At 42.1% G+C, this 24,066-nt stretch overlaps 1 long non-coding RNA gene across 1 annotated transcript; it reads right to left on the bottom strand.

Annotated features, from left to right (window-relative positions):
• Positions 1-267: 267 nt before the first annotated feature.
• On the bottom strand, positions 268-15,349 carry LOC129045139 (uncharacterized). Its single transcript, XR_008504896.1, has 3 exons — positions 14,981-15,349; positions 2,732-2,938; positions 268-852 (listed from the first exon to the last, which is right to left on the bottom strand). It is a non-coding gene; the product is annotated as an uncharacterized LOC129045139 (long non-coding RNA).
• Positions 15,350-24,066: the final 8,717 nt, after the last annotated feature.

Genomic DNA, 24,066 nt, shown 5'->3' with positions numbered 1-24,066 from the left:
ATCTGCCTTCCCTTCTTCCACACTGCATCCTTCTTCCCTCTACACTGCACCCTTCTTCCCTCGGACTTGAATTTTGCATCTTGGTTCACTCCTGAGTGTTCACAACTGTCCTTCTGATTGCTATGTCCAGCACCAGCACATGACCATCCAAAGGAAGCCACTGTCCCTTTAGAGTCATGCTGGACTTCGCCAGCAACATTTACTAGGTACCCCCTGCCTCTTTGCCATGAGGTCTTGGCAGGTACATCACTTATGACAAATTGTTTTCAGATTAAGAGAGGTTTTATTGGGAGCAAGGGAATTTAATTAAAGTCAAAGCCCAAATTCTGGCCAAATGAGTGTCCTCTGTATGTATGGCTGATGTCTAGGTTCTCTGTAAATACATCAATACCAGGGAGCTCACCTGTCCTCTTCCTTCCTTCCTGCTAATGGGGACCCTAAGACGTTTAGTGAGAAAAAAGGGTAACTTTGTTTCTTTCCAAACTACCTTCACTTGGACACATCCATGATGATTACCCTCTCTCAATGATCTCTGAGCTCCAGGTAGAGCTCCCTATGAATGGACATTCCTGTGACCTCATCCAGATCTGGGATATTCCAGAAGATGATGTATGGAAGATGCTGTTTGTCCTCAGAATGCTCGTTTGATTTCCAGTGTTTGTTAAACTGCATCTTACATAACTTCTGAATCCAAGGAGTCATGGTCAGGAATCCATCAACCCCAAATGGGTCCACGACTAGCAGGGATTCTTCAAACTCCTTAAAGTTGTCTGAATTTTTCTGTATGTGATTTTTATTTTCCAGAGGCGAGAATCCACAATGCTCATGGTGTATTCAAAGAGGTCTGCAACACTGAAAAGATTGAAAACAGATGTTTGCTTGGACTACTTTTCTCATTCTGGTATCCCATGAGACTCTGATGATGTTTGCAGCTTTAACTCCAAACCCAAACCTAAAAAATATTTATCTGAGAGTGTCAGAGTAAAATTTCTGGGTAAAATCCCTGCCTGCTGAAGAAGGCACTTGTACTTCTAAAGAGGGCACGGCACGCCCCTACCTTGATATGATTAATGATTTCCAGCAATATTTGAGGCTTACTGGGCAGTACCACAAATCATTTCCTACTTTTCACAATAATTACCTTGATAAGAGGCTTCCTTAAGAAAGACAAAAAAAATTTATCTGGTCCCTGGACACTATCCTAAGATTTTAGTCAATTCTGTCCCAATCCTGGGCTTCCCCTGGGTCAGCCCTGTCTTCAAAGCTCAGAGTCATACTTACAGGATGGCAGAAGAATCACTTCATCCTAGGAAAGCTTCCTCAGAAAGCTGAGAAGTTGTCCCATGTTTGGGGAACAACAGAACTCACTAGAGGAGCATTGTATTTGCTAGTGTGGCTGGGACTTGGAGGGCCACAGCCTAAGATGGTCAATATGATGGGTCTTATCAGTTCCGGGGGCTTCTAACTTCAGTTGCCTCTCTCTCTATGACCCCACCCAGTCTTTTAATACTTCCTGCTCTGATCAACATTAGGGGCTATCACTTTTCCACCTTGGGCAAATGTCTGATGATGTTTCTTTCCCCCACCCATTCTCCCCACCCCCACCTTTTTTGAGATGGAGTCTTGCTCTATTGCCCAGGCTGGAGTGCAATAGCACGATCTGTGCTCACTGCAACAAGATTCCAGTAATTCTCCTACCTCAGCCTCCCGACTAGCTGGGATTACAGGCATGGGCCACTACTCCCAGCTAATTGTATTTTTAGTAGAGTTGGCATTTGGCCATGTTGGCCAGGCTGGTCTCGGACTCCTGACCTCAGGTGATCCGCCCACCTCGGGCTCCCAAAATGCGGGGATTACAGGTGCGTGCCACCATGCCTGGCTTAAATGCCTGATGATATTTCTTTACTCCAGATGTACATTCTAACTTCTGTTTATCATCACTGGGATGTCCCTTGGATAGATTAATCAGCATCTCAAACTTAATATGCTCAAAACTTTATTCTTGATCTCTGGTCACAAATATGCCTCTTTTCCTGTGTTCTTCATTTAGTTATAAATGCATCTCTTCTTCTGGGTGATCATACGAAAAAATTTGTGTGTTACCTTTGAAACTTCTGTCCGTGATCCTCCTTAACCAATACATCAACAAGTCCTGGCTGGGCGTGGTGGCTCATGCCTGTAATCCCAGCACTTTGGGAGGCCGAGGTGGGCGGATCATGAGGTCATGAGATTGAGACCATCTTGACCAACAGGGTGAAACCCCATCTCTATTAAAATACAAAAATTAACGGAGCGCGGTGGCACATGCCTGTAGTCCCAGCTACTCAGGAGGCTGAGGCAGGAGAATCGCTTGAACCTGGGAGGCAGAGGTTGCAGTGAGCTGAGATGGTGCCACTGCACTCCAGCCTGGTGACAGAGGGAGACTCTGTCTCAAAAAAAACAAAAACAAACAAAAAACAACAAAAAAACCCAGTCCTGTCTATTCTATCTCCAAATTATATCTCATATCTGCCTACTTCTCTCCATTTCCACCACCTCCACCATGTTACCATTGTGCCTGGTGAGAGGGTTACATTTCTGACATGATTCCATGCTTGTTCCTCTCTGATCCTTTTTACCTCATGCAGCCAGAGTGAACTTTTAAAAAGGCAAATATAGCCACTGCCCTTGCCAGCTTAAAATCCCAACAATGACTTCTTATCGCATGTGGGATGAAGTCCAAACCTCTTACCTGCAGGTGACAGTTCCCATGAGATCTGACTCCTGCCTCTCTTGTCAGCCCCATCTCCTGTTCCTCCTGGTGTTGTGTCTGCATTCCAGCCACCCTCGCCTTGCGGGACCTTCAACATGTTCAGTTTGTTCCTGTACAGCAATGGGTCTTCATTCTCTCTCTCTCCCGACTTGGGAGTAGCGGGAAGATATCACAGATCACTCTATTCTGTAAGGAGAGCAGAAAAAGAGCATCCTTCAGCTTGAGAAAGACCTAAAAATTCTCTCTCCTGTACCACACAGTGGAAGTCATTGATGTTATGACACTTGCTCTATTATGCTATGATACCCCTTCCCACCCCAGCTCTAGCAGCTTAAGGATTGTTGTTTCATCATTTTATATTCACTGAGTATGATCCCCAAAGGCAAATTATTTTAAGCTACTACTTATTTAAAGAGCCATGTTCACAAATGGAAGGCAGCACCAACCTATCTTTTCCTTTAGGGTCCAATCTGTGGCTACACTAGGTCCACTGAGACCTCAATTCTACTTTTAATCATTAAAGAGGCCAAGGAGATGTTATCAAATTTTCTCCCATAATATTTAGAATAAATAAAATGATCTTAGACAATGGGAGAGAAACATGAACAGAATAATGTGTGTATAATTTTAACTTTTGGTAATGTAAGCATTTGAATAACATTGGTTTTTAGAGCTTTCGTATTTTCCATTCTTTGCTATAAAATTATTAAGCACATACAAAAGTAGAGAATACTATAATAAACTCTCATGTATTTGTTACTTAGTTCAATAATTATTAACCTGTGGTTGATACTGTTGCACAAATACCTCCTCCAATGTTCCATTGTTTCCCTCCCAAACTCGGTTCTTTTCAAGCAAATCCTTGACACATCATTTCATCTGAAAATATTTTACTATGTATTTCTGCAAGTTACGGGCTTATTATTATTAGTTGAAACAGAGTCTCGCTTTGTCGCCCAGGCTGGAGTGCAGTGACACAATCTCAGCTCACAGCAACCTCTGCCTCCCAGGTTCAAGCAATTCTCCTGCCTCAGCCTCCTGAGTAGCTTGGACTACAGGTGCGCCACCACGCCCAGCTAATTTTTGTATTTTTAGTAGAGACAGGGTTTCATTATGTTGGCCAGGCTGGTCTCAAACTCCTGACCTTAAGTGATTCCCACCTCGGCCTCCCAAAGTGCTGGGATTACAGGTGTGAGCCACCACATCCGGCCAAGGGCTCTTTTAAAACATGATCAAAACATAAATATTGCACATAAAATTATTAATAATTTCTTAATATCATAAAATATTCAGTCTATTCAAATTTCTAAGATTATCTCAAAATATTTTACAGCAGTTGGTTTATTTGAATCAGGATCAATAGATACACATTGCATTTGGTTGACATAACTCTTAAGTTTCTTTCTTTTTTAAATTTTTTTGACAGGATGTCACTTTGTTAACCAGGCTGGAGTGCAGTGGTGTGATCTTGACTCACTGCAGCCTAGACCTCCTGGGATCAAGCAATCCTCCAGCCTCAGGCCCCCAAGCAGCTGAGACCACAGTTGCATGCCACCATGCCTGGCTGATTTTTGTATTTTTTTTGTAGAGACAGGGTTTTTCCATGTTGCCCAGGTTGGTCTTGAACCCCTGGGCTCAAGTGATCTGTCCGCCTCGGCCTCCCAAAGTGCTGGGAGCCACCAAGCCAGGCCCCTCTTGTTTATTTTAATCTATAGATTTCTCTCTCTGTATTTTTCTTTTCATGTGTTTGTTGAAGAGATTAAAGAAACCAGGTCATTTTTCCTATGAATTTTACTAATTGCATCTTCATGGTATCATTTAACACATTCTGTTTTCTTAAAAGCTGGCAATTCGATTTGGAAGATTTATCAGATTAAATTTCTGTTTTTTGGCAGGAATGACTCATAGTTGTGTACTTTCAACAGGAGGCACATAATGTCTGATTATCTTCCTTTATGGGATGTTAAGATTGATTGCTGGGTCAAATCTTGTTAGTCTTTCCATCATTTTAAAGTTCCCCATCAGTTTCTCATTTAACAGTTTTAGCAGTCATTGATGATCACTGCCTACATCCATTATTTTACTAGGAGTTCTGAAATGATGTCATTATATTAATCCTTCATTTAGTAGCTGGAGTGCTGCTATAAAGAAAGACTTTTCTTCATGAGCTATATGATAATCCCTAAGCATAGTTTGTAAAGCAAAAGCAGAATAAATGCTTGACTGTTTTCTCAGTTTTAGAATAGTTAGTTCCCTAACATCTGCTAAATGTGACCAAAGACCAATGGTGGCTCATTTTCAGTATCATTTTGAACTCATGAATGATACAATATTAGATGCCTAAAAATTATTTGCAGTTACTATCCTTTTTGAGAACCCAACTGTCCCATCTTTAGTGAGTGAGGGTGTCTCTTTAATTTGGCTTCTAAACCCTTTTGACATGATCCTAGTGATCTTTAAAAGATTTATCTTATGTTCTAGTATAATAAGATACTCTAGCTCATCTCGTCTATTTCCTGAACCAGATCTGACACAGTCATTTCTCCAAAGAGACTTGACGTGCGAAACGATGTTGCGAGATCACAGTCTGAGCCCTAGACGTGTTCCTTGCTCCATATTTCTTTGCCCCTTTCAGTGGACAAGGCTATATAAAATATGCACTTTTAAAAGAAAAGAATACCTTACGAGCATAGTGACACAGTCAGCTGAAATAGAAGACAGAGAAATTTTACTTTTTGATTTTATATTTGTGACTCTAATCACTTATCCTGAAATTCTTGGTTCTGGCAAAGTTAACATAATTACTTGTTTTTACCTTACATGTCTTAGTTTCAGAAAAATGATGCCCAAATCATTCAATATAAATATTGAATACAGTTTAAAATTTCTCCAGAGTAGGACCAGGCGCAGTGGCTCACGCCTGTAATACCAGCACTTTGGGAGGCCAAGGCAGGCAGATCACCTGAGGTCAAAAGATCAAGACCATCCTGGCCAACATGGTGAAGCCTGGTCTCTACTAAAAATACAAGAATCAGCTGGGCATGGTGGCGTGCGCCTGTAGTCCCAGCTACTCAGGAGGCTGAGGCAGAGAATCGCTTGAACCTGGGAGGCGGAGGTTGCAGTGAGCTGAGATCACGCCACTGCACTCCAGCCTGGCGACAGAATGAGACTCTGTCTCAAAAAAAAAAAAAAAAAAAAAAAAATTCTCTAGAGTTTCTTTTTACCATTAGGTTATATCCCACTTGGGACAGTCAGTCAAGTTACTGTATTTTAAATAACCTGAAATACTTTAACCCTTGTGTGGTTAAGTGGCTATTTATTTTTAACCCTCTGAAAAAGAATTGTTTTTGCTCACGTTGTTCTGTTTTCAAATAACTACAAAGATTTTCTTAGCATTATAAGAGTAATATTCTTAGAGGAGTGTAGATGAGAGGAAACACTTCTGTGTTTATAGCGAAAAAAGTACATTGAAGTGGAATAGTTGGTCAGATTACACAGTGGAGACGATGGAGCCTGCTAAGAAAGTAAGACTCCCACACTTGGACTCACTTCAGCCTTCTTGTCAAATTGGCATCAGTAACTATGACACACTTACTGGCCACAGCTGTGGGAGAATATCAATGCACTAGCAGAGATTTTTCTAATGAAACTCCCTGACGTACACAGAAAAATGGGTGACCATTTACCACTAGATTCCCTTCTAAACAGTCTACAAACATTCTTGTCTTCTACCAACCCCCAGAGTAAATTCACCCTTTTGCTCAAATTTTAGTTCACCTAGAACCTAATAAATGGTTAATATTATCTTTATTTTATGATGGTGTTTTGTCATCAGATTTCATTATTTTGCCTTTAGTATAGAGCAAGTTTTGCTCTATTCCCTTTGGGAATCGTAAACAAGGTGTACTAGCCTTCTGGTTAAATGGTGAGCATGCCACCCAGGTGAACTTCATCCGCATCTGTGTTCTTTAAGAGATGGTAACTGGGATTCGGTGTTTTATATAAGAATCACCAGAATAGTATTTATGTAGCTTTCAATAAAATATTTTCTCAGGGGACAAACAAATACTAAGTCATTTGGATATTAAACACTAGGAAGAGTTTTTTGTTGTTGTTGTTTTTTGTTTTTTTTAAAGTAAGGTACATGGGCAGTGCTCTGCCCATCCTGATTTTTGTGTAAAATTTCTCCTTTCCATCTCTCAGCAATAAAAACTTACTATGGTCATACAGGGATCCTGCGGGATAAACACTGTGCACATGTAGCCTTCTTGCATTTTAGTATAATTACTTATTAAGTTGGTAATGTGCTTTGGACCTGCAGGAAGCCAAGTCATCTTTGAGAGCTGCAGCATGACTCGATTAAGTGATCAAAGTCCTTAAACTCAAGGACTGAGAAGACCCATCTTAGCTCTACTCTGATGTATTGGGTTGTTTTGGACAAGGCACTTAGCCTGTCTATGCCCACCTACTATGAAAGCATGCTGCCTAGTATGAAACCTCCAGGGACACGGTAAGAAAGTGTCCATGGTACTCCCAGGGGACACTTTTATGGACACTCAAGAGAAATACTTATCTTCCTCACGCTACATAAAGTCTGTTCTCTTGGTTTATGCTAATTTTGTATTTGCAACCCACATTTCTTTTTTCTTCTCCTCTTTGATTCATGATCTATTTGAAGGTTCTGCTCAAGAATCTATTTCTGACACTCCATTCCTGAGTGCCACTGCCAGTTTGGATTGTCTTTTTCTCCCTTCCCTTACTTTACAACTAAGCGATATAGATGTGGAAGGATTTATATCACCCTACAGAGGAGTTTTTTTTTTTTTTTGAGACGGAGTCTCGCTCTGTTGCCCAGGCTGGAGTGCAGTGGTGTCATCTTGGCTCACTGCAAGCTCTGCCTCCCGGGTTCACGCCATTCTCCTGCCTCAGCCTCCCGAGTAGCTGGGACTACAGGCCCCTGCCACCATGCCCGGCTAATTTTATTTTTGTATTTTTTAGTAGGACGGGGTTTCGCCGTGTTAGCCAGGATGGTCTCGATCTCCTGACCTCATGATCCGCCCGCCTCGGCCTCCCAAAGTGCTGGGATTACAGGCGTGAGCCACCGCGCCCGGCCCCAGAGGAGTTTTTGTGTCCTGCTGTGTCCCAGGCCCACGCCCAGTTGCAGTGTGCTGCAGTGAGCATTCCTTGCATGTGAGCATGTTGGCTCTTTGGAGGTCTTCCTGTGGGTTTCAATTTTGTTTATCATTTCGTGTTTGTTGTGGTTTGAACATGACACTGATGGATCTATTTAAAAACCTCAACCTTTTCCAACAGAATATCACATTTATAACTTGTAACGTTCACTTCAATCAGCAAGGTCAAAAAGTTATACATTAGGTGTAATGACCATGAACGTACTATCATCCCACACATGTCAAAGGCCTCCTTGTAAGCTCCAACGTTTGCTGTGGCCACATTAATTATTTAGTGGTGTGATAGCTTACCTTCTATTTCTATGCTAATTTGAAACTTTGGAAAGCAATAATCACATTTCCTCAGTCCTTTTCTGCCTGTTATTTTTGATGAATGATTGATTGTGGTGCCCTTTTTAAAAAAAAGATTAGCAGTCAGAACAAGATATTGGTTAGAGACAATGCCTACTGTCACTGATACAAGGACTAATTTCATAAATGTTGTGTTCCAAGAAGAGTTTTGTCCTGGCAAATAAATGTGTATGCCTTATTTTATCACAAATGTTAAAATATTATCTATAAATATTAAAATACATTATAAAATATATGCACATATATTATATTATTCTGTTTTATATGAAAGAAAACTTAGGCCGGGCGCGGTGGCTCACGCTTGTAAATCCCAGCACTTTGGGAGGTCGAGGCAGGTGGATCACAAGGTCAGGAGATCGAGACCATCCCGGCTAACACGGTGAAACCCCGTCTCTACTAAAAATACAAAAAATTAGCCGGGCGTGGTGGCGGGGGCCTGTAGTCCCAGCTACTCGGGAGGCTGAGGCAGGAGAATGGCGTGAACCCAGGAAGTAGAGCTGGCAGTGAGCCGAGATCACGCCACTGCACTCCAGCCCGGGCAACAGAGCGAGACTCCATCTCAAAAAAAAAAAAAAAAAGAGAGAAAGAAAGAAAGAAAACTTTATCTCAAGTTCATTACCAAATGCTTCTTCCTTTAAAGAATGGTGGGGATTTTTATTTTAAGTATCTGCATTTGTTTAAATCCACAAGTGTTTCCAATCCTTTTGCAAATGACTGCTGCATATATACTGTTTTAATTTTTACTGTGGAACGTTAGGTCCAGGGGAGTCATATAGGGTCGTGAAATAAATATCACTCTAGCATCTATTCACTTCCTTCTTGATTTTGGCAGATTTTAGTGGGTGAAGGAGAAGTTTCTCTCTATTTAAAAAACAAATTTTGTAGGTCTTCAGCCCTAAATTTTCTCCGTTTCTTCATAGCAATACCCAATACCATTGTTTCAGTTCTTCTTCATAACATGATAGAAAAAGTGAACCATCTTTGTCCAAAATCCAACATCTAAATTGTCAAAAATCCAATTTGTGGCAGTTTTCTTGACTCCAGGTCATTGGACAAATGCCTTTAGTAATGAAACCACAGTGGCTTGTAATATTTTGCCTTTGTGTTTAGGATCTTTTTCACTTCAAACAACCTCCACAATCCTACTGTTAGGGTATGTGCAGTAATCGATATCCTGTATTTCCCGACTTGGCTGCAGAGAACAGAACATACAGTGCACATGCCAGCCTAACGTGACAGCCCCTTAGAGTGACAGGCATTGTCTTTTTTTACTCAGATTTATTCCTCACCCTGCCCCCAAAAACAACAATTTTGCAGTCTCTTGTGCCAACTGGTTTCTAACTAGATTCAGAAACAGAGAGGCACTGGCAGGAGCTGGGAGGATGAGAGGAATAGAGAGACCAGAGTATTTCTCCGTCCTTCCCTGACACTCACCTGCTTTGGTGGCTTCTCCAGCAATGACTGAGTCTCCTCTGCAGTCCCAGATCCTGCCAGCTAGGCCCTTCCTCCGTGACCCTAGCCTCTTCCCAGGCCGCCTCATAAATCCACCTCCCCCAGGTGGTCCTGGGCTTGGATTCTGAATACACTCTTCATATTAGTTTCTCAGGGCTGCTCTAACAATGTACTGTAGACTGGGTATTTTAAAACAACAGAGACGTTTTGTCTCACAGCTCTGGAGGCTGAAAGTTCAAAATCAGGGAGTCAGCAGGGCCGTGCTCCCTCTGGGACACTGCATAGAATCTGTCCTCACCTTTTGCAAGCTTCTGGTGGTGGCCACAATCCCTGGCATTCCCTAGTTTGCAGCTGCGTTATTCTAGTCTGTCTCTGTTATCAGAAGGCCATCTTGCCCCTATGTCTCTGTGTCTCTTCTCTTTTTATAAGGACACTAGTCCTATTAGATTAGGGGCCCACTATTCCAGTCCAACCTAATTCTAACTTAACTCCTTACATTTGTGATGATCTACTTTCAATATACCTTTTTGAGGGGATACAATTTAACCCATAACACCGCCTTCCTGTGTGGTCGCAGCTTGCCGCTATTGCTAACCTGATGTATCAGGTTGTTTGGGGCAAGGCACTTAGTTGAATCTCCTCTGAGATGCAAAGAACTGATGTCGTCTTTCACTGCCCCTTGTTGGCCATTTCAGCTCTTCCAGCACCTTCCTAACTAGTTCCTCTAATTAAATTCTTACCATTGAACTCTTTCAGCTGGGCTTTATTTTTCTGAGTAGACCTTGATGGCTACACCAATAGAAGAGATGTTTCTCCTTGTTTGTTTCTTTTGTTTCATATTCCTATTATTCCCTTGTTAGTATTGGTTTAAAGAGCAACAGAGGATAGTGCCAAACCTTCCCACGAGCTGAAGAATTAGAGAAGGTGGCTCTCTCCCCCAGACAAGAGCTGCCAAAAACATGTATTCACTTCAGAAAAATCCTTCAGCAGACTGATATACACCATGAGGCAATAATCATGATTAACTTTTCTTTTTAAATTCTGAATGGGTACGACATCAGCTCTGAAACACAAAAGAGTGTCTAACAGATGTCAATCATTTGGCCTCATCAGAATGAGAAATAGAACAAACCAAAACAGCAACTTGGAATGTTTTTAATTTTCTTGGACTCCTCTATATCGCCCACATGGTATTATTTCTCACTGAGTTGCTTTTATTTTCATTTGGTGCAACCCTTTATTTTCCTACAGAAATGTTCATACCTGTGAAAGAGACATCATAGTAGAAACCAGCTATGATGCCCACAGAACAGCTGTGGCCAAGGAATACTGAGATTATCTTCTCTGTCAGTCCCTGCAGGCGTGATGGAGATGCTCTCTCTTTAGGTCCACTGGGTTAATTTGGCTCCCTGAAGACCTCGACAAAATGCCTTCTGTGGTGGCATTTTTGTTCCAGGAAAGCATTTTGTTAATTTTGTGCTATAAAATACGTTTTGGGGTGCATGAGAAATAAGTGGTGTTCAATGAATGGGCTATAAAATCTTCCTAAAGAATGGTGGAGGAAACTTTCTAAGGCTGGATCTCAGTGGCAATAAAATAAGGGCATACAAAAGCACTTCAGTTTTTTAAATTTATTTCTAATCTATTTAGAGACACGGTCTCACTCTGTCACCCAGGCTGGAGTGCAGTAGTATGATCATAGCTCACTGCAACCTTGAATTCCTGGGCTCGAGTGATCTTCCCACCTCAGCCTCCCAAGTAGCTGTGACTGTGAGGGTGTGCCACCACATCTGGCCATCTGACTATTTTGTTGTTGTTTCGTAGAGATGGAGTCTCATTTTGCTGCTCAGGCTGTTCTTGAACTCCTGGCCTCAAGTGATCCTCTCACCTTCAGCCTCCCAAAGTGCTGGAATTACAGGAGTGAGCCACCATTCCCAGCCCAGTTTTAAAATTATTAATGTTGTGCAGACAACTAAAGATAGCCCAGAATGGGTAATTTGATTCATTAATTAATTGACCATCCATTCATTCATTCATTCAGCAATGTTTACCCAGTGCCTGTTATATTTGAAGCCTGACTCTAGATAATGGGAATATATAGTGGAAAATGAGAAAGTCAGGGATTTTGCTCTCACAGATCTTAAACTCTAATAAAAGAAAAGACAGTTAATAAGTAAATAAGAAAATGACAGTGAATGATAAGGGCTTTAATAAAATTAAAAGAGGCAATGTGATAGAGATAGCTTGGGTGATTGCCTGGAAATCATCCTGGTTCCTCCCTTTCTCTTTGGGCAGGTGATATGGTTGGGCTTCGTGTCCCCACCCAAATCTCATCTTAAATTGCAGTCCCTGGGTGTTCAGGGAGGAACCTGGTAGGAGGTGATTGGATCATAGGAGCAATTTCCCCCATGCTATTCTCATGGTAGTGAGTGAGTTCTCACAAGATCTGATGGTTTTGTAAGTGCTTGGCAAGTTCCTCCTTTGCTCACTCTCCTCTTGCCTGCTACCATGTAAGACGTGCCTGCTTCCCCTTCTGCCATGATTTTAAGTTTCCCGAGGCCTCCCCAGCCATGTGGAACTTTTGAGTCAATTAAAGCTCTTTCCTTTATAAATTTCCCAGTCTTGGGTAGTATTCTTTATAGCAGTGTGAAAACAGACTAATACAGCAGGGCAAGCCTCTCCAAGGATGTGTCACTTGGGCTGGAGCTGAATGACAAGGGAGGCACAGCTTTGCAAAAGATCTGGGGGAAAGAACATTTCAGGCAGAGAAAATATGAAGAATAAATTCTGAAAAGCAGGAATAAACTCAGGGAGTTGGAGAAGCATAAGCAGCTGGCACTCCGAGTATACTGAGTTGTGGAATATGAAATCAGATTAAGTCAGAGGCCAGCAGGCCAGGAAATGTAGGGTCTTGTTGGAGTTTCAATTTTATTTTGTCATCAGTGGGAACTTTTTGGAGGATTTTTAAAGTATGGAAGAGAAATTATATGATCTAAGTGTGTAGAATAGACTTCAGAGAGGAAAGAATGAAACCAAGGCGGCCAAAGAATTGTCCAGTGAGAGATGGTCCCTGAATTGGTGATGGTGGCCCTGGAAATGGACGAATATGAACAAACGCAAGGGGCATTTTGGGAATAGCATTCACAAGACTTAGCAATGAACTGGGTGATGGGATGTAGTAGGCAGACATTAGGATGACCTCTGTTTATCCTCACCTCCTGATATTCATGCCCTTGTGAAGTCTCCTCTGTTTGAATATGGGGTGAGCCTATGACTTGTTTCTAACCAACAGAATATAGAAACAGTGATTGCATGGCACTTCTGTGAATGCAGTACATAAGATCTAAATGTCTGTTTTGATAGCAGACTCTTTATTAGCTCTCACCCTTGCTGGCATTGATGAAGCAAGTTTCTGTATGGAGAGGCCTTTATGGCAATGAAAGATGTCTGGCCAATAGCCAGTAAGGACCTCAGGCCTTCAGTCCAGTAACCCACAAAGAACTGAATCTTGCCAATAACTATGAGGAATTAGATAATTCCCCACTTGAGCCTCAGATGAGACTGCAGCCTGGGCAACACCTTGATTGCAGCCTTGTGAGAGACCCTGAAGCAGAGGAAGCTATGTCTGTATTCCTGCTCATAGAAACTGAGATCAGAAGTATGCTTCAAGCCACTAAGTTTCTAGTAATATTGCTACATAGCAACAGATAGTGATTATATGGAATAAACAGGAATGAGAAATCAAGAATGACTTCTTGAACAACTGGATAGGAGGTAGAGTAATTTACTGAAATGGGGAGGCTTGGGGAAGAATTCTACTCTTGAGAAATCAAGAGTAGAGGTTTCAAATAAGTGGTTGGATATGCACATAAGGAGTGTAGTAGAGAAAGGTGGTTGTCAGCAGCCTATCACTGGCATTTCCTTTATCCAGATGTGTAAAATCAATAGAGTAATTACCAGATCTCCCCTGTTCAGGAGTGCTGTGTAGGCTGGCCTAGGACATGGGTTCTTCTTTTCTGCTCCTCCCCACTTTGCTGGACTTTATTCCCCTACACAATGCTTTGGTACCCCTGCTATTACCATATTCTCATTCTGCCTGTCTCCCTTTGCTCTTCATATCCTCCTGTCCTAGGTCCAGCTTTTGTAGCATCTTTTACCAAGATTTATTCCAGACAGGGGATCCTTTCAGATCTTTGCATTCTCTCCTCATTTCCTAGCCTGATCAAAACATGCCTTTTGATGCTCATTCACCAAGGATTCTGCTACCACATAGCAAATATACGCTGAGAGGTGGTGCTGTGTAAGGAATATGGATTTGGAGAAAGGTTGGAATTTGAACTGAAAATTTACTACTCATGGGCTGAGAAAGACACATAACATCTTCATTTTCTCATCTGAAAAATAATGATAGCAATGATAGCAATGCCTACTTCCTAATGTTGTTTAAACATAAAATCACTGGAGATATAAAATGCCCAGTAAAGTGCTTGGCACATAGCAGGTATGGTAAATCATACCTATTATAATCAAACTGATTTTTTCTAAAGTGAAAAAAATTATATCTGGCTAACATATTACCTTATAGCTCTTATATTCCCAAATTTAAAATAACCGTATTTGATTTCCATCAATGCTCTAGTCTATTTTTATCAGTATTTAAATGTGTTCCAGACACATCTGTCTTTAAAAAGAATTTTTTTTCAATCACTCCACTTTCCTCACTAGACAGCCTCATTATCTCTCCCCTTTCCTTCAGAATCATGCATTCTGAGCCTTGTCTGCACTGTCTTCATTGCCTCGTGGCTACTTCTTGCATTCTGTACACAGTGTTCTGCACCTACTGTGCCACTTTTTTTTTTTTTTTTGAGATGGAGTCTCGCTCTGTTGCCAGGCTAGAGTGCAGTGGTGCGATCTCGGCTCATTGTAACCTCCACCTCCAAAGTCCAAGCAATCCTCCTCCCTCAGCCTCCTGAGTAGCTGGGACTACTGGTGTGCCACAACACCCAGCTAATTTTTTGTATTTTTAGTAGAGATGGGATTTCACCATGTTGGCCAGGATGGTCTTGATCTCTTGACCACGTGATGCACCTGCTTCAGCCTCCCAAAGTGCTGGCATTACAGGCTTGAGCCACTGCACCCGGCCTACTGTGTCACTTTTAAGATTGTACTTCTAATGCCACCAAAGGCATTGTTGTTACTAAACCCGATGGCTATTTTTCAGTCCTTATCTTACCTGAGCTCTTTGCAGCAATTAATTGTATAGACCACACTTCATTGTTGTAACATTCTCTTCCATCTGTGTTTCCCATAGGTGATCTTCATTCCCATGGCTTCACTGACTGACTATCCATGGGCTTATGTTTTCAGTCTGACTCTCTCCTGGACTCCTGAACTGCAAACCTAGCTCTCTTCTGGATCCCCCAAGCTCTTGTTACTCAATCAAATTTACTACTTTCCCATGAAACTGCTTCTTCTCTCATTCCATCTGTATGAATGGCACTACGGAGACTCAGCTTCCTAAGCCAGAGACCCTAAAGCCACACACACCCCCACCACCCACTCCTTTTCCACTTCAAAGCCCTGTTGATTGTTGAGTTGCTATGTTCTATAGATTCTGCTTCCACAGCAACTGTGGAATCTCATGACTGATCTCCACCCTCCTGGGGTGATATGGTTTGGCTGTGTCCCCACCCAAATCTCATCTTGAATTGTAACTCCCACAATTCCTACGTGTCATGGGAGGAACTTGGTTGGAAGTAATTGAATCATGGAGACGTTCTGTTCTCCGTGCTGTTCTCATGATAGTGCACAAGTCTCATGAGCTCTGATGGTTTTGAAAACGGGAATTTCCCTGCACAAGCTCATTCTCTCTTGCCGTGGCCAGGTAAGAAGTGCCTTTCACCTTCCACCGGGACTGAGGCCTCCCCAGCTACATGGAACTGTGAGTCCACTAAACCTATTTTTCTTCCCAGTCTCGGGTGTGTCTTTATCAGCAACCTGAAAATGGACTAATACATGGGGCCACCTCATCACTGGCTGGATCACTGCACCTGCCCTCCCTAGTCATCTTGCTTTCAGGTTTGCCCCTTTCCAGTCAGTTCTCTGCATTTAAGTGATCCTATTAAAATGCAAGTTCACTCACATACTCCCCTGCTTTCAGCCTTTTCAGTGCTCCCATCACCCTATGTCCGATATTCAAACTCCTTAGCATGGCATTTGGCGCCCTCATCATGGGGCTACTTTGTGACTGCCCAGCATTTTATTCATATCTTTCCTTACCCCCATACTCCCTATTTCAGTCACACTCAACTATTTGCAGTGACCCCATATTTTACACTCTTTTGTCACCCTTCCTTTCTTCTCTTGTCTTCTCTTCTCTTCTCTTTTCTTTCTTTTGACCGAGTCTTACTAGGTCCCCCAGGCTGGAGTGCAGTGGCGCGATCTCGGCTCACTGCAACCTCTGCCCCCCAGATTCAAGCGATTCTCCTGTCTCAGCCTCCCGAGTAGCTGGGATTACAGGTGCCTGCCACCGCGCCCAGCTAATTTTTATATTTTAGTAGAGACGGGGTTTCACCATCTTGGCCAGGCTGGTCTTGAATCCCTGACCTCGTGATCCGCCCTCCTTGGCCTCCCAAAGTGCTGGGATTACAGGCGTGAGCCACCACGCCCCACTGACTCTTGCTTTCTTGTAAGTTATTTTCCCTGCCCAGTCTCTTCCCCGTTGGCCTCATAATGTCTCTGGTCCTTCTGAACTCAGCACAGATGCTGTCTTCTCTGGGACTCTGCTGAGCCTATGCAGCTCTTCTGTGCAGCCTTGCAGCCTCTCAGTAAAGCAATACCTACGTCGAAATTGAGTCCTCCATCATCTGCCTCTCCCACTAGTGTTTCCCGTTCCTTGAAGGAAGGTGCTGCATCTTCTTCACTATTGTATCTCCAGCCTGGTGCCTGGAGGCACTCCGGAAATGGTTGCTCAATGAATATACACTCAATGTGGTAACTTTTCAATTCCTGGAATATTTCAGGCCTCTTCTCACTTCAGAACTTCTGCACTTGATTTTTCCCTATGTCAGCCCAGTTTTTCCCTGTCTTTTTGTGTAATTGGCCCCTTCTAATTCTTAAGGATTCAGCTGAAATTTCACTGTGCTGGAGAAGTTTACTAACCACACTATCTGCTGACCTCTTTCACAACACTAAGCACTGGTTCTTATTATCTTCTATTTGTTTACTTGTTAATTGTATGACACCTCCCAATCCTCTTGCTAAAATATAACCTACATGAGAATCAAAACAGTATCTGTTTTATTATTCACTGTATCCACAACAGTTAAAAGATGGCTGACATATGATACTTGTTTAAAAAATCCTTGATGAATAAATTAATGAAAGCAATTGATGTTAACTAGCGAAGGGAACTGTTTCTAAGGAGGAATGGGAGAGGTTTGCGCTTGTTCATAAAGCAAGGGGAAACCTTGAAAGTGGACAGGTGAAAATATAAGTTAGGGCCGGGTGCGGTAGCTCACGCCTGTAATCCCCATCACTTTGGGAGGCCGAGGCGGGCGGATCATGAGGTCAGTAGTTCGAGACCAGTCTGGCCAACATGGTGAAACCCCGTTTCTACTAAAAATACAAAAATCAGCAGGAAGTGGTGGCACGCGCCTATAATCCCAGCTACTCAGGAGGCTGCGGCAGGATGATTGCTTGAAGCCGGGAGGCAGAGGTTGCAGTGAGCAGAGACTGCGCCGCTGCACTCCAGCCTGGATGACACAAGACTATGTCTCAAAAAAAAAAAAAAAGAAAGAAAAAAGAAAAAAAGAAAATATAAGTTAGCTGCTGGAGATTCTCGAGAACACAAAAAGTCACGAAGATAGGGCTATGTGTTGACAACTGAATCTGAAAAGTGAAAACAAAACCAAAAGCTAGGGCTCTTCCCATTTGGAAACTGGACAAAAGAAGGTAAGGTCAGTGTAGCAGATACCGTTTTTGCTCCATCCAGCTCTCTTTGGTCACCCCAGGACTTGCACAAGGGGTCCCTGAACATGGTAGTTACAGTGGCAAAGATGGATGTGACAGATACATGGGCCAAGAGCATGGGCTCCAGTTTGCCAGATCTGCCTAGATGCTCTCAGTGCCAAAAATGAGAGACCTGCAGCAAGCCCTAGGTACGGCACCATCCCTTAAGGAGACAAACCATTAGTGCTAAGTTAATTCCATGGGACGCCTTCCACCTTGAAGAGAGCAGTAATTTGTCTTTATTCTGATATATATTCTGGGTATGGGGTCGCCATCCCTGCCTGCACTGCTTCACTCAGTATCATTAACTGAAGGTTTAAAGAGTCATTTTCCAACATAGGATCTCACATTAAATCTCCATGAACCACGGGATCCACTTCACATGTGTTAGAAATGCTTGTTCCCTGGTGCCATAAAGAAATAGCACTTGAACATAAATTTAATTTCCTCAGCAAGGCCATTTTTACTTTACTTTCTGGTACACTCGCCAGCAGTTTTGCCACGTGAGGACACCGAACAAAGGAGACAGGGTCATTTATAACCTGACGTGTCCACCTTACTGCTGTGTCCGGTTTCCATTGGCTGGAATGGGACCTCACATTCTGTATTTGTCCTGATTGGCTAGCAACTTAGAACTTTTTAAAAGAGGCAAAGGCAGAGGAGAACAAAGGAAGGAGGAAGTAACTTGTGGAATGCTGAGAAAGGTAAAAACACCTTCAAATAAGGAAGAGGAACAGGCTATGACCTAATGCTTGCATGGACCAGTATAAGCATGCCAGGGCAAATATTTAGGCTAAACTGTGGGAGTTAAGAACATAAAGTACATTGATTTCTTTATCACGGCTAGCAGATATTTAAGAATGTTAGCACAGGTCTTTGAATAAATTTTGCTTCTAACAGAAGTTACTATTTATTCCTAATTAGTTGGGGAAGAAAGTCTTTGAAGAGGAATCTCTACTTTACTTTTTACACATGGAATGAGGTTTGACAATGGGCATGTTGCCATGAGATCCACTGGTCCTATCAAAAACCATATTATCCCAATAAGTTGTCAGCCTGACAGAACATTGGAATGGCCCCTGAGAGGCTCAGTAAAGATGCCAACGGTGTGCCATCCCATGTGGTTGGGGCAAGATGTGGTATACATTGAACCAAGAGCAATTACAGGGTGCTGTGTCCCCAGTAGCAAGAATATACAATCCAGAAATCAAGGAGTAGAAGTAATCTCATCATTTTCACTTCCAGAACTTACCTGGGGTTTTTGTGCATCCATTTCTAAAATTTTAAGGTCTATTGTATTAGAAGATGTGGCCTTCAGGGATGGAATGCTTCCACTAGGAGAAACAGTAAGGGTTCCACTGAACCTAAAGTTACACTGTAGCCTGGTTAATTTGAGCCTCCATGCTGATAGACCAGCAGCAAAGAAAGCATTTACTCTACTGGCATGAGTAACTGATGTTGGTTATGAAAATCCAGAGAGGCTGATGCATAAAGGCACAGGGATGATTATACTTGGAACTCAAGAGATAGATTCTGTGGGGATACTTCTAGTTGTTTCCATGTCTGCTGATGACAATGAAAGAACAATTGTACCAACCAGGCCTGACAACAGGGGAAAGTCTCTAGAAGCTCATACCCTTCAGGGATCAAAGTCTGGGTCACACCTGATACACCAACTAAGACCAGCAAAAAAGTCACCAAAAGTGAGAAGAGTCAAACACAGGTGGTAGAAGAGGCAGTCGATGAGTATTAATTATGGCCTCAGATCCAACTGCAGCATCAGGATATTGGCCCATCCCACTAACCTCCGTGTTATAGGTCTTCTTGGGTTTGCAAGTGGCCACCAATTTGAAGACTCAGTGACAGAACAGAAAGGAATTATTCTGGGGCACAAGTGGATCAGAAGGCTGCACAGTGGACTCCAACAAAGTCCAGGGCCCTCACCATGTTTCTTCCTGTCTGATGGTTTCTTGCCTCTCTCTGCCTGAGAACATAGTCTGGCTGCAGAATATGCTCCACTTGCATACAGGAGAGGCCTGCAGTGATGGAGAATTAATGTCCCCAGGAATGACCCCTGACCAATGAAAAATGGGAACTATGGATCAATACCCCAACTATCTCACTGCTCAGTGGGGGGATTGGGAAGCATGGTCCACACAGTCTCTTACAGGACTGCCCAGTAGCCCACAGCACAGCGGCCTCTAATGCTCCCTTTGCTCGCTTTCCTTTCTTCTCACCCTTGCTTCTCCAGGCCATCACAGTGACTCTTGGTGTCACCTCCCATAGAAAACTTGCACTCAAAGCCTTATATTGGAATTAGCTTCTGGGCAAGCCCACATTTTATTCATTTCCTGGGGCTACTGTAATAAATTACACAACCTGGGTGGTTTGAAACAATAGAAATAGGTTATTTTACAGTTTTGGAGAGTTTGCAATCAGTCTGGGCTGAAAGCAAGACGTTGGCAGAGCCACGCTCCCTCCAGAGGCTCTAGGGAGATTCTGCTCCTTGCCTCTTCCAGCTAGCATGGTAGCAACAGTGGCAAAGATGGATACAATAGGTATGTGGGTCAACAGCGTGGTTCCAATTCACCAGATCTGCCTGGATGCTGTCAGTGCCAAAAACGAGAGATCTGCAGCAAGCCCTAGGTACAGCACCATCTCTTAAGGAGACAAACCATTAGCACTAAATTAGCACTGTAGCCACTAATGGAGTTACTACAGTGCTGGCTGCTGGCATTTCTTGGCTTGTGGTTGCATCATTCCAGTCTTTGCATTCATCACATGGTTCCCTTCTCTGTGTCTGTCAAATCTCTCTCTACCTTATAAGGAAACTTGTGAGGACATGCAGGGCCCACTGTGATAATACAGGATGATCTCCTTATCTTAAAATCTTTAACTTAATCATATTTGCAAAGACCCTTTTGTTCAAATAAGGTAACATTTACAGGTCCTGGGGATTAGACTTGCTCTCTGGGGGGCTGTGGTGGGGTAGGGGAGGGGAGATTATTCTGCCCAACACACAAACTAAGACAGATGGACATAGATGTAGATAAAAGTTATGCATGGGGTAGCTTGGCAGTAGTGAGTTTACATCAGCTGTAGCAGTAGATATATTGATGCCAGACTGTATAGACCTTGAATGTCAGACCAAAAAGACTGCCCTATACTCTTTAGATACTACGGAGTACAGTATATCACAGCGAGCATTATCTTCCTAAATTTATACTTGAGAAAATAGGTTGACAGAGGTCAAGTAACTTAAAGTTTATGAAATTCACATGTGGTGGGTTGGAATCCGAAGCAAGGTCTATTTGGTTCATAAGCAATGCTTTTTTCCACTTTACCACACTGCCTACTTAAGTAGGTTAGAAGGGGATGAATACTTATTAAAAAGCTCCCTTATTAACATAATTCTGGCTATGGAAAACAGGCAGGATTCAAAGAGAGAGAAAGTAGAGGCAGGAAACATATCCTGAAGTGGTCCCTGCTGGGAAAGACCTCCACTTGCCTTGGGGCTCCTGTGAAGTGTCTTGGTCTGGATGAGAGTAGATGTGCATATGCAGTGTGCTATGGTCATTATGAACTATTCTTTCATGCAATCTGCTGTGGTCATTATGAACTATTCTTCTGCAGATTTTTTTTTTTTTTGAGACAGAGTCTCGCTCTGTCAGTCAGGCTGGAGTGCAGTGGCACGATCTCAGCTCACTGCAACCTTTGCTTACTGGGCTCAGGCAATTCTCCTGCCTCAGCCTCCTGAGTAGCTGGGATTATAGGTCTGTGCCACCATGCCCGGCTAATTTTTGTATTTTTAGTAGAGATGGGGTTTCACCATGTTGGCCAGGCTGATCTTGAACTCCTGACCTCAGGTGATCTGCCTGCCTTGGTCTCCCAAAGTGCTGGGATTACAGGCGTGAGCCACAGTGCCCGGCCTCTTCTGCAGATTTTGTTGAAAGAAGTTAATTTGCAGAAAGAAATAGAAACACCACTAGAAGCAGCTCCAAAATTTTCTATTAACATTAGCTTTTAACTGTCAGATACAGTAAGTTCCTTTCCAAAGTTTTAATTTCTGACTTTGTTGTTCTTCGTCCTTGAGATCAACTTCTTTGTCCCTTCTCCTAAGCTACCTGCTCTGTAAACAACTTCTCCTGCCAGTCCCACTCTGTAACTCACATCGCTTCCTTATTTGGAAAGAGTCCTCTTTACTCCTGGCTACCCATTCTGTAAACTGCCCCTCCCGCCGAAACTACCCTTCCTGCCAAAACTACCCTTCCCACCTTTGCTGCTGCATCCTGACATGCCCAAATATGCCTTGTACCATAATAGACAGCCACTCCCTTCCCGCCTAATTAGCCATATTCAATTTTAAACAGTAGCCAGTCGGGTCAGTTTAGCTTGTGCGGTCCTACTCCAGCCAATGTGGACAGGACACAGAAGCAGGGACTAACCACACTGGGGATAAAAACCCCTTCCCTCCTTTGTTCGGTGTGCTCTCGCAGTGGCCAGAAGTGCAAGCAGCATCCTTCTGCAGAAGTAAATTTGCCTTACTGAGAAATCCTTCATTTGAGTGCTCATTTTCCTTGTGACTCTGAGCTCTTGTTTCTAACATAACTCTGGTGGTTGAATGTGCCTGTCACTCATTTGCATTTTATAAATAAGTGGGGATTTATATTGAGATTTATACTCATATGCAGAAAATATTTTTTTTTCCCTCTGTAGGTGCTTACTTCAGCAAGAGACACACTGTTTTTTGTTTGAGAGAGAAAGTATATGTGTGTGAGAGTATATATGAGAACTTTACATGCATTTGAGAGCACAGTTGTGCATAATGATGTTTCAATCAACAATGAGTCACATGTACAATGATGGTCTTGTGGGATTATAATGGACCTGAAAAATTCCTGTCACCTAGAAATGTCATAGCCATTGTTATGTTGTAGCACAACATGTTACTCGTGTGTTTGTGATGATGCTGGTGTAAACAAACCTACTGTACTGCCATCATAAAAAAATCTAGCACATATAATTATTTATTATACATAATAGTTGATAATGATAGTAAACAATTACGTTACTGGTTTATGTATTTATTAGGCTATACTTTTCATCATTATTTTAGAATGTACTTCTACTTATTAAAAAAGTTAACTGTAAACATTAATTAACTGTTAACTGTTTACCGTTAACTGTAACTGTAACTTAACTGTTAACGGTAAAAGCCTCAGGCAGGTCCTTCAGGAGGAATCTAGAAGAAGGCATTGTTATTACAGCTCCATGCATGTTATTGTCCCTGAAGACCTTCCAGTGGGACAAGATGTGGAGGTAGAAGACAGTGATATTAATGATCCTGACCTTGGGTAGGCCCAGGCTAATGTGTTTTTTTGTGTCTCAGTTTTTAACAAAACAGTTTAAAAATTAAAAATGTTTAAAACAGAAAAAACCTTATAGGATAAGGATATAAAGAAAGAAAATATTTTTGAACAGCTGTACAATGTGCTTGTGTTTTAAGCTAAGTCTTTTTAGAAAAGAGTCAAAAGTTAAAAAAATTAAAAAGTTTATAAAGTAAAACAGTTACAGTAAGCTAAGGTTAATTCATTATTGAAGAAAGAAAATTTTTAAATAAATGTAGTGCAGCCTAAGTGTATGGTGCTGATAAAGTCTACGAGAGTTTACAGTAATGTCCTAGACTTTCACACTCACTCACTGATTCACTGGAGCAAACATCCAGTTCTATAAGCTTTATTCATGGTAAGTGCCCTCCAAAGAAATATCTTTTTATTTTGTCGTCAATGTGGTATTATTACTGTACCTTTTCTATGTTTATAAATGTTGAGATACACAAACACTTACCATTGTGCTACAATTGCTTACAGTATACAGTTCAGTAACATGCCATACAGATTTGTAGCCTGGAGCAATAGTGAGTGCCATGTAGCGTAGATGTGTAGTAGGCTAGACCATCTAGGTTTGTGTAAGTACAGTCTGATGTTCGCACAAAGATGGAAATGCCTAATGACACATTTTCTGTCATTAAGCCACACATGACTGACTATGTGAGTGAAAGTACCTATGTGTGTTTGTACGTGTAAATATATATATATACACACACATAATAGTTTGTATGTATATGTAATACGTATTATATGTATATATAATAATTTGTTTATGTATAATAGTTTATATATAATGTGTATACTTTTTTTACTTAATGACAAAACATTAGCACAGAAATATCCCTGTTGGTCAGAGTCAGCCTCCTAGTAAACGTTCATCTACTTGAATAAAACCTCAGGGTCTAGAAGCATGCAAAAA

The sequence above is a fragment of the Pongo pygmaeus genome, chromosome 1 (assembly GCF_028885625.2).
Source record: "Pongo pygmaeus isolate AG05252 chromosome 1, NHGRI_mPonPyg2-v2.0_pri, whole genome shotgun sequence".
In the NCBI taxonomy this organism is placed as follows: Eukaryota; Metazoa; Chordata; class Mammalia; order Primates; family Hominidae; genus Pongo; species Pongo pygmaeus.
The sequence above is the reverse complement of the archived record's forward strand: the minus strand, read 5'-3'. Positions and strand labels throughout refer to the sequence as shown.